We start from the raw sequence: 12,541 nt of genomic DNA on the forward strand, positions 1-12,541 counted from the left end.
ATTTCTTTCCATGAGTGTTTCTATGTCTCCAAGTATCACAAGTGTTCGTCCGTCTCTTAGCAGTATAGGTTCAATGGCCTCCAAGAGAACAGGGTCAAAGGTTACCATCGAGAGTGCAACTGGAGATGCAGTTGAGCAAGTGTCTATGAGCTTGCCTATCTACGAAGACACCAAGTTGTTCATAGACAAGGATATCAAGATGAAGTGGTAGGACATCAATGATACATTCTCAGGCACGTTTGAGGAAAATCTAGAAGACCGCAAGGTCTATGTCAACATTCACAAGTCTAGCTTGTACCAGATTGCATGCAGGTATCCCGCATTTCCATGCGCAAACATGATCCACTGGATTGTCTCACATATTGATCTCGAGACAATGGTATTGAGCAGTGCCAGTGGAACACAAATTTCTACCTTCAGGGCGAAGGAATTTCAGGAAATGTATCACTTGCCACAATCGGTGATCACAATGGAGGAACCCTTCAGCAGAACTAGCAGGAGTGCAAACTCAAGAGATATCTTGAAGAGCTGGGCGAAAGAGTTGGCCAAGTTCAGGACAACACCCAGCCAAGTTTACAAGACGATGATACTGCAGAAGGCATATCAGTACTTTGTCATCTTTTCATGCTGCTTATATGGCCAAGAGAGCACAGAGACCTTCCCGTAGAGTTGGGTTATCGCGTTGTACCAACTGGCCAGCGAAGGAAGACCTTGTAATTGGTCCGACATGTTGGCTCTCAGGTCAATGAAGAAATAGGTGACAAAAGCCCAACATCTACCCAAGGGTCAACAAGCAGAGATATACATGTTCGCTTACATATTGGATGCATTCTATGCTCATCAGCAGTTCCCAGGCTTGGGTTGGGCATGGACACCTTTGGAAACCTCTGTGCACACTTATTGCAGATTGTTCTCTAAATGCAAATTTCGTGGAGTTATCATACAGTTTTCAAACCACTTTATCACCCCGGTGTACAAGATGATATCTGAGCAGGATCCACCTTTCATGTCGCAGGCATCAATGGAGGCATTAATCAACATACTGGATTGGTATGCCTCACTCCTTGGTACCTTCATAGAGATGTACAATGCAGAGAAGGCTCCGCATTTTTTACCGAAGTTTGCCATGGACAAGCTCATCATGTAAGAGGTTTCATATCACATCTCGATAGGGTTGTCAGCGAGATTGCACAGGAATAAGAAGGCACCTTGGCCTGCTCTTCCTTTGCAGATCGAGTTGTATGAGATTCAGAATCTCAAGCATGTTGAGGCCAAGACGGAGGAGTTCAAGAGATTCACCTTCGGCACCAGAAGTTTCAAACCGTACGACCCACATTGCTTGGTGAAGGACCACAGTGCGAATGTGCAATTCCCTTGGATCCACGGGGCGTGTCATTGGCCTAAGGAAGACCCATGGAGATATTGTTATCACTCCTCCAGGCTCAATGAACTGGTTGGCATAGCTGTAGAGTGGTTAGTAAAGCAAAAGGAAGTAGCATCTCACAGAGTAGCATCATCAACAGTAGCAGAGGGTAGAAGACCTGCATGTGACAAAGGCAAGAGAAAGGTTGTTGACAGCGCAGAGGCAGAGAAAACCTGCAAGTTCAAAGAAGATCCACTTGTGTTGAAAGCAACTTTGGAGATTGAGGCTAAGAGGTGACAACGCGACAAGAGGATCGCGCAAAGGCTAAGAGAGAAACAAAGGATGGAGGAAACAGAAAAGGAGTTGCAGTGGCAACTCCAGGAAGAACAGGAGCTGCGCAGAAGAGAGAAGGAAGTGCAACAGGAATAGGTATAGCAGGAGGTGCAACATGCACAGATTGATGAAACTGCGCCCATACAGGTTATAGACTCATCCGAGCAGTTGGCACAAAGAAGACAGGGTGAGCAGTCAGAGGAGCAGGACTTAGCTCAAGAGATTGAATAGATGCTAGAGCAGATGGATACGGATATGGTTCAACCAGAGTCAGATCAGGATATTGACCTCATGCCTCGGAACCAAGAGGTCACCCCACTGGCTTCACCAGATCCATAAGCATAGCAAGTCCCAAGCGATCAAGGAGACACAGAAATCCTTGAAGACTATCCGGAGGCGTAGATGCACAACATATCTTTCAACGATTCACAACACAGAGTTTTGCAGTCGCGTAGAGTGCCTACTTCGGATGTCCACATATCTCCTATGTAGTTTGAAGAATGAGTGATCGTATCCGATGTGTGCAAGAATCCAGCAACATTGACCGATTCTACCAGAGCATATGCCGAAGCCACCAGCTTGAGTGTTTGATTCTTGATAGCAGAGAATGAGCGCATGGCTAAGGAGTTACAAGCAGCCAAGAAGGGAGGAGAACATGTTACAACATCCGCTAGAGCAGAGTTGAGGAGAGAGATACATGATGAAGTATCATCTCTCGAAGCAGTCATGCAGACGTTGTATTCCAGATTCGTCACCGTGCATAAGTCAGTTGTCCATCTCAATGGTTGGCAGCAGCGTTGTGCTAGGAGAGCACACATCTTGTCAAATATGCATATTGTTGTCGATCACATGCAAACATGGACAATGAGGTACAAAGGAGCCCCAATGTATTTTCCAAAGATGATGAAGCCAAAGGTAGTAGAGTTGAAGGCATGCATCTGGAGTCAGATCTGGAACTATGAGGAACTCCCACAACTCATCACTAGTTTGTAGGCTTCACATGCATGGGTGTTCAAAAGCATGGATTTCATTGTGCACACGCACACGATCCCATCCATTGGCACACTCACGAGGCAAAGTCAAAGAACCAATTTTGACTGGAGCTGGACATGTACTTTGATGAGTTGATGCATGAAGCCACTAGCGCAGACTTGGAGATCAACGCAAACACTATGCATCAGTATGTTGCTGGTCCGACTGCACTCAAGACTATGATGTGCATGTTATCAGACGAGTTGGACAGAGGTGCCAAACCAATGTACCCGGATGCAACAGAGGCAAGAGTTTGCTTTCAGCAGGATGTCACCATTGAGCACACAAACACCATAACAGACTACCAAGCTTGGCATCAGTTCACCATCGTCGATCATCGCGAGGATGTTGAAGAGTTGGTCTTCCCACAACTGTTTGATTCTTACTGATATCTTGCATGGCTTGCTCAAGCCTATTTTGTCTCACATTGGTACATGTGCAGATTGTAATGTAACATCATGTAAAAGTGAAAGACCAAGTGTCGATAGTAGAATGTAACAATCATGTAGTAGTTGAAGAGTCATGAGGGTAGATGAAGAGTCACAAAGGGGAATGTCAAGAGTCACCCCAACCTTTTCTATTTATATAACCTCATAACTCATTGTATAGGCTTTTGGGACCCCTTATAGGTGTATCTTAGAGAAATCTTGGAGTGTATTGTAATGAGCCTTGGCTTCTCCACAATGCAAAGCTAGTATATCTCTTTGGAGGAGCAAGCGGCAGTGACTGTAACATTCCGTTGTTGGGACTAGTGGATGACCATAGTTGTATGTATGATTGGATCTTTAATTTTCTTAATATAACAGAGCCAACACATTTGATGCATATGTTGTTATTGTATTTCAGCTATCTTGGTTACTCTAATGATATATGTAGTTGTTGTTTACACGTGTGTATGGACTTTTCTATATATGTTTATATGAATCTTATCGAGATGTGTTGTTGGTTTAACCATCACTTTGGATCGTTGGCTAGATAGCTTTCCAGCTTGTGATGTATCTATTCTCATGTGTTCCTGTTGAGGGACAAAGTCCCCTAGGGTTTTGGGTCAATACCCTAGCAGAGCGGGGGTTATCTACAGCAAAAAACAAGCATTCCACACAACCATGATACTAAAATAAGAAAACTACGCGAAGAGAGGTGTACCTAGGGGTCCTTCGTTCGGGAAGATCCAGCCAGGGTCCAAACCCTCTTAGAGTTCCTTTCAATCCTTAAACCTGCAAAACAATCAATTCAAAGAAGCATAGCAGTATGTGGACCAAGTATCATATAGAAATCAACTTCATAACATATTGAAAGGTATTTAGCTATACAATTGACATAACGATTCATATGCAAACCATAACAACAACATCATAAGCATGAAGAAGATTGATTTCGGGAAAAAAAACAAGTGTTTCTTTATTGCAGATAACTAAAACAAATTAAGGAACGATGTCACCCGAATCATCCTCTCATTGGCTCCAAGCGGAACCGTCCTCCAGATTTGTCCAATCCCAAGTCTTCAAAAGGCTCCTTCCATGACTCACACAAGGATATCTCAACTAGTGAAAAGACATCATAACTCAAGGAAACAAGGGTTTCTTGTAGTGGGGGAAGTGCTGGAAGCACAAGGATCTTTAGACCTGATCAGGGAGAGTCTCAGCAGAGTGATTTTTCTCTCTATTCTCTCCTCCCTTAGGCCTTCCCATTGAAGCCTTTTTATACTTCTTTCAAAGTAGTTTTTTAGTTGGGAATTTGTTGGGAATAGGTGGGCCACAGGCACTAATAGGTAATCAACAGGTAAAACCCATGATCTCTACTCAAAATTAAGGAGTTTTATTTTTTTTAAGTGTTTTAAAACATACACGGGTTGGGTATGCACATACTTGTGTACACATGCGTTTAGCTCAGGGCAATGTCGCGTATAGGGAGTAAAACACTGTTTTTTAAGTATTTGGACCAGGTCTGGAAGGAGGGGTTTCCCTAGTCCATGAGTGCAGCATCACAAACATCAAGAGTGAGATTTGGAGCTATAACATATGCCCCCTAATATATGAGGTTAGAAAGGGTACATGATGGCCGAAATGTATTAAATAAGTGCATGGAAAGGAAACCTATCAAAAACTGAGAAGGACCTCACCAGAATTCAGCTTGCCGAGCCACAAAAGGATATCAGAAAGAAACATCGTCTAAGACGGGCATACCCATGCTTAGAGAAAGTAAAGCATGTCTGCATATCAAGTACAAGTGGATCCACTAAGTATACAAGTATAGAGAATTGTAAAATATATAATGGATCATCTGATCATGACCAAACAAGTACATGTCTGTATATCACATATAAGAATGTCAATGATCCTAAAGGATGAAGCTGATCACTGATATCAAAGATTGATCCCAATAGTACCAAATGAACATGATGGAATAAGATGGTACTACACTGCAAACTCAGGTGCCAGCATATAGAATGTCACCATGAATGACTACAACATATAAGGTGGAGTGGTATAAACTAGCAGCAGCAAGAGCAACTGCAGAGTGAACCAATGAATGCTGATGCAACCCGAGGTGTTCACCGACCGTCATGGTACATTTCTACACCATGGGAATAAATGATCTGAAGTCGACCATGTGAGAAATCGTTTGATTACTGGTCATTGATGTATACTATTAAAAAACGCAAGACTACTCATCCATAATGATAATGAGCGTCAAGGTACCCAGTACAATCTAACAAGTCCGAATAGATGAGTTGGAGTCGAACACCTGTAAGAATTCATCAATCAGGAGACAATGATGGTTTCCCACTGTTGATAGCAAAGAATTTGCCACTAATAACTGCAAACCCCAAGGTAGTACCAAATGGACTCTAGATCTTTGCCCTAGAGTAATGAATCGTAGTCGATAAGGAAAGATCTGCTAGAAGGAAGGCATTAAGGCATCCTTCATCAATCTAGCGCGAGTGTAACCCATAGGCCAATAATGTGGAAGGAATCGGACGAAAAAGATGCAGTAACCTGATTGAAGCACATTTTCGGCATACACAAGATGTGGCTAGCGCACGACAGAAACCCTCTGAACCAACCAATAATGAATGCTGACACAAAGGCGAGGTATCCACCAATATGGTCAAATGGAAACCAAGGTACTGCACGAATACCAATGTGTGATAGTGTGAGCTGATGTCGAACAAAACGGAAACCACTCAGTCAAAGAGCCATGATACTGATTGATGTTGAGCACAAGGTAACCTATCAATAATGAAAATAGGGGCAGGGTGCAGCTTTAGGCTTGTCCTCAGAGCAAGATGTCGTCATCGGTAAGGACAAGACCCACCAGCAAGAAGTCAATGGAGACCTTCTCAAACCGGCATGAGTAAAGGGCCAATATAACTGATGTGATGATAGACAAGACACTGATAACCAGGGATGGCTGACTGAAAAATGAGTCAAGAGACACCACAAAGAGGCCGACTCAGGCTAACTTCCCTTGAACAAAAGCACAACTCAATGATGACTATGTGGCAACATATGATGTCTCTGTATAAGTAGGCACAAACGAACTCTCCATTTGATTGGAAGAGATAACCAATCGGAGGAGAACTGACTCAATAAAAAGGTTGAGGTGTACCTAAGTCAAACTAAATCCCGCCCAAATGGAGGAGACTTGGTTTTGAGTGCTTTGTTCAAGGGTGACACAACTGACTCTGGCTGCCAACAATGAGTGGAAATAGTCCCATTCCCACTCTTTTTGGAATATATAATTTCTTTTTGTATTTTTCTTTAAGCTAGAAAAAGAATAAAAGAATGCTATAGTACAGTGGAAAGAATGAGTGTCGATGAAACAGATGATCTAGTTCCTGGGATTGGAACAATCCTATGCTCAATGCAGGGAGGCGAAAACTGGTCAAAGACACTCAAAAGTATGTTCCTTCCACAGGTCAAGGTGTGTCAAGTTGCAGAAGTCAAGGGGATGCAAGTTTGATTTTGCAGATGTCATGGTCAAAAGTTGGCTTAAACACGAGTCCAAGTGAAGTCGGCTCAAGGCCAAAAGGTGCAAATGGTCAAAATGCAATGCAGTAGTACAACTCAACATGAAGGAGCCTCTAGGGTATAAGGCCAGAACGAAGCGATGAAGCAAAGAGGAATGAGTCTTCATCGCATAAGTCATGGCGGGACTATAGAGGGCTCCCGAGCCTACTCAAATTGAAGCAGCATGGGCAAAAAATGTCAGTGAGGTGCTAACTATGATGCCCATGAAAAGGATGGCTCTACCATCGTGCCATGATTTAAAAATCGGCGAGTGAAGATGATTTACGAACCATAACACGATGGGATCGACCCTACAGCAAGTGTATCGACAAATGGAGGCTAGTATGCATAATGCAACGGAAAAATGGCTTCCCTAACCTGTATGCCAGTAAGAAAATGATACCTGCCATGACGGGTCAGCAGTCATGGAACCAACTCGAAACTGTCAAAAAAAGCGTCCAAAATGTCCTGAAAATCAAACCATTCTCGACATTCCAAGCTCCCAAGTTAAAAATTACATGAGACAAAACAAAATCAAGTTTTGAAAAAATTTGACATTTTCAAAGCTTATAAAATATTTTTTTGACTCACCATTATTACCATTTGAGTTGAGAGCACAAGAAGTGGAGAAAAAGAAGCAAGCTTTGCCATTTTCCAAATTCGACCGTTCAAATCTTCCCAAAATCACCAAGTAACCCTTAAACCCATCTTCCATTGAATTGTGATTGGTTTTAAAAATTTTAATTCAAGTTTCACCATTGAATTTATGTCAAAAAGTTTGTTGTGGCGTATACGCGGGTTGCATAACCTGCGTATACGCAGGCCCTAGATGCGACTATGTATGAAACAAACCTGCGTATACAATGTGAAAACTTCAAAACAAAAAACTAACAATCCAAAGTTGTTTTTCCTCGGGATGCCAGTGACTTGGAGGGAAAGAGAGCATGCCACAGTGGATGATGAGGTTATGAACGATCCTCAGGCCTTGGATGCCTTAAGAGGATGCAGTTTGCTAAAGTTCTTCAAAATGCCAAACATGAAAGCAAACACTCGCTTGCTCGAAATGCTCATTCACTACTGGAGCATCGAGGATGACTCATTCATGATCGATCAAATGCCATTAAAGATAGAGATTGAGGATATTTATTTCATCACAGGCCTTTCTTAAAGGGGAGAGGTAGTACATTCTACAGGTAGATCACAAGGTAGCCTCTCTATCGAGGACTATGTGCATATATATTTCCCAAGTCATCCAGAAAAGATTGGAAGCCAAATTCCAATCAAGCACGTGGAGGGTTTATCATTGAGTATCATCCTATTCACTATAGCCAGAGTGAACGGATCAACTTCCTTACACCAGGCTTCACGGCTTGCCATGAGCTTGGTGGTAGACTATCCCACCATAGTATTTGATTAGTTTACTCCTCATCTCGCCAACTTGAAGAGCCAGCTAACATCTATCAAAAAGGGCCATACCAAAAACTTTGGGTATGGAACGATTTTGTGCTCTTTCTTCTTTGAGAGGGTCCCAGCACTTCGCCCTAGAGTATCAGTTTCGATCAGTAGCCCGCGAGATCTGCGGATGGGAAAGTGGGTTGACCTGATGAAATGACTAGGAGGTGGGGACGTACCACAGACTGCTTTTGATGATGACTTCTTCTCCTAGTGGGAGCAGCAGATCATCACAGTAGATGATTACCCCTATTTGGGTTTGGACTTCCGAGGAGATCTTGATCTAGCTTTACCACCAGCCGCGGCATGGGGCACTATAAGTAAGAAATGTTTATGATTTTATGATTTTTATGATTTTTTCAAATATTAAAATGAACTTTGAAAAAATATTTTTGATAGGATTCAAATGACTAATATGATGGTCATGTTCCAGATATTGGGCCAGTACAACCAGATGGATTCCCACAGCATAGACGTCACGGCCAAGGTGCCGAAGAGGCAGCTGCCGATATAGAGCGACTCCTGCACATAGTTCAACGACACTTGGTGAGATTAATTCACCGAGTACCAATGGAGGCTGTAGAGGATCTCCCTATAGATATGCAGCGTCACATGGTTGGCATGCCATGGGACTGGGTTTGGACTCTTAAGCATGTGACCAAAGCAGTAGCTGCATACTTAGAAGCTCATCCTCAGCGAGGGCATTAGATGTACTGGACATGATTATGGGCATTTGAGTCCCAATTTTTGTATATTATTTTGGACACACTTATGTATACTCGAGATGTTTTATGATATATATATATATATAGATATTCGACTTTTTGATGTTTGACTTTATTGTGATGAATGAACGATTTGCGAGTCTAAAGCTTGATTAGCAATAGAATCTGCTAACTAATTATAAGATCTCGGAATGTGCAAATAATTAATGTAAGTAAATGATCTTTGCAACAACCTCACCCTTAAATATTGGCGATATAAACATGGATCCCTTACCTGATAAATGTTATTCAATTGTGACACTATCAGTTGTGAATCAAGATAGATTACCAATGAATCGATTCCATAAGAAATTGCTTCGAATAGTAAATTAATAATGGCAGTATACTCAGCCATATTATTTGATGCAGGACCAATGCATACTCCCCTTGACACCATCAACTAACCAGTTGGATAGTAGATTACCCAAGCTGCGGAGGCGAGGTTTCAAGTGTGCCGACTAGCACCATCGGTGAATCTAAAATAGACCAATTCATCCATCAACACCTGCCACAATAGACAAAAAGGTGTTGATATAAAAAAACACCCGATGAGAGATGTACAAAAATACAAAACGTACAAAGATGCCATTGTCTAACTGCTAAGCAAAGTACTTCTTAAGGTAGAGCCCATCAGGGGGCTCCGCCGGCTGGCTCCTAGGAATGTTTATAGGTACAGTCATCGAACCAATCAATATATTACCTTTGAAAAAAAATTGTGTTGGAGCCAAAGGAACCGTACACATTGCTATTAGGAAAATTGGAGGACCTAGATTTGACTTCATGCAAAGGAGGACGGAAATATAAATGATGATGTAAATCTTCCAATGGTCAATCTACAGCCATCATTACTTCGAATATCGCTTCGTCAGATGGAAAAACAATATCCAAGCAATCCAACGCAGAAGTGGAATCAAGGGTCCAAGTATGAGCCACATCACCATCTAACTCTTTCTCTGAGGAAGGAGTAGGATGTTTGTCTACAGAATTATCAATAGATTCACATCTAGGCTTTTCTACAAACATATGAGATTTTATTTCACCCACCCTCCCTTCATCTGATGTGGTTGCAGATAAAGGAAAGGTCCCAGGATCTGAAAAATAGTGAGCTCGAACAAACTCTTTCCGTGAAGGCTCCTTGGAGGATGAAATTGTATCTATTCTAGTTGTAGGAAGGGGAAGATCAAAAGTACTCATCAATGAAAAGTACATCCTGACTCCTAGATTCTCAGTAGGCATACGAGAGTTATCCACTAAGGGAACAGTAGAGTCTGAAGTTGCACGAGGATCGATTGGAGAATAATACAAATGATCAACCTTAACAATTTTCCCCTCAGGAGGAAAGCAAATGACACGAAATAGAGTCCAAACAATGGAATCCATTTCGTATATCCAGTTCCTTCCTAAGAGGAGATTGTAATCTAGGTTAGCATCAATGAATTCTACTTCGATATTAATGACCTTTCCTCCAACACATATAGGAAAGGTCGAGATAATCCTATATGGCGAGATAATCCTATATGGCCTATGAGAATGACCATCGAACACTGTCAAGAGGGTAGGTGAAGGAACAACCAAAGGCGATCCAATGGCCTTCCAACATGACATAGACATGACACACATGTAAGCTCCCTCATCTATAACCATTCGAAAAATATTAGTTTTCTAGTAAGTAGACTTTATCTGGAAAGCCATATGATAAGGAAGTCCCTTTTTGACATTATGCATATCAAAAGTGAGAGCTAAAGAATTATTTGGATCCACTACTCCCATTGCTGAAAGCAAGGCACTTCTTTGAACAGGACACGACTGGAGCACCTCTAAATCGGACATAGCACATGGACTCTTAGCCAAATCCTCAACAATGGAGTAATTCTGGGCTGCCCTAACATTAGGGTTGATAGTTGCACATTTAGCAGAACCTTTCGGTATCTGAGGTATAGTCTCGACAGAGGGTTGATAGTCGCTCAATATGAAGTGGGTTGGTAGTTTCGGTAACTGATTTATCCTTGGATGTTTCATCTTCACCATAATCACGTGACCGTGTGGCCACATTGGCATGAGAACCCATCATGAAAACATTTGATGATTTATCCCCTTCCTGGTTACCCCCTGCAGAGGTACCAGGATTTGAATTCGCGCCAGCAAGCATCTATTTCCCTTGGGGAAAAGGGTCGGTTAACACAGCTTGAGAGCTAAAAGTCCCTTGCTGCCCTAACAAGCATTGAGCGTCTTGAATTTTTGGGCAGAGATGAGTTAAATGGTCTCCACTGCATAGCTTGCATGGAAACTTGACTTTCTTTCTAGACTCATTTCCACAGCCACCAACATTATTGCTAGGTTTATTTGCGTCAGCGTTCCCATCTTGACTCTTTTTCTTACCTCGTCCTTTATTTTTCCCATTGTGGTTGGAAGATTGGACGGCATTAACGAAAGAGGGTTGAGAAGAGGAAGGGTTAGACAACGTGACTTGATTGGTAGGAGCAACTTGTAAGGACAATCGCTGTAATTGGCTCAACAGGTTCACCGCATTGGTGTCTATGGATCCAACGATACCATCTGCATCAGGACCTGGGTTCGCCTTGGCTATATCAACCTTAGTCCAAGGAGCATCAGGCAAGATTTTTTGTAGAATCCTAGACTGAGAGTAAATAAATTCTAATTGTTGGGCCCTAAAAATAGCTTGCTCTTTAGAATAGACTCTGGACAGAGAGACATCCTTAGAGATCTCAGGTTGTAAAGATTTCAAAAACCATTCGAGATGGTATTCAGGAGGAATTTCGGCTTTAATGAGCCTCTTTCTTCGTCTCCATTCCTGAATATGATAAGAAATTTCAGTTGTCGTATGCTGACGGAAATTGGCCAAAATTTTAGTTCCAGCATCATAACAGACAGGCAACTGGAAATGGTTTAGAAAAATGTTAGCCAAATCAGCGAAAGATGTAAAACTGCCCCCTGGAAACTCTATATACCACTTGGCCACATTGCCAATTAAGGTGCATTGAAAAAGTCTTAACCTAACTGAATCATTGATGAGGGAGTTTGATGAGCACCACAAATGGAACGTGGTTACATGGTCACCTAGGTCTTCACTACCCTTCCCCTCGAACTTTGGAATGTCTGATGGGAGTTTGGTTGGGACCGGAGGCCAGGCCGGATTGTATCTGATTGGATCATATGTCAATTTTATGAGATCTGGCAAATTCAACATTGCCAGAAAAGGAAGCCTAGGAGGACCTTGGGGATTCCACCCAAACTGGCAGAGTTCCCAAAGTTCTGAAAAGATTGGCATGGATTTTGGAAGGCACCAGGCTGCCCGAAGTTACCAGCAGAACCAGCTGAACCAAAAGGCGAACCTTGTGATCCAACGAAACTCAGAATTTGACCAACTCCAGCCGAAAAACCTCCATAACCAGCGAAGCCCCCTCCTAGAGCATTATCAGGAGTCGATAACCCCAGATAAGGATTCCAAGTAGAAGCTAAGGGAGGAATACTCCGAAATGAACTAATTGTGGAGTACGGCCTATTCCCTTGTTGGCTAAAAAATGGATTTCTAGTTCCTATCCCACTAACCACAAGATTAGTCC

This window comes from Pinus tabuliformis, chromosome 2_2 (genome assembly GCF_031772625.1).
Source record: "Pinus tabuliformis cultivar Carrire ecotype Pingquan chromosome 2_2, CPIR1, whole genome shotgun sequence".
Classification (NCBI taxonomy): Eukaryota; Viridiplantae; Streptophyta; class Pinopsida; order Pinales; family Pinaceae; genus Pinus; species Pinus tabuliformis.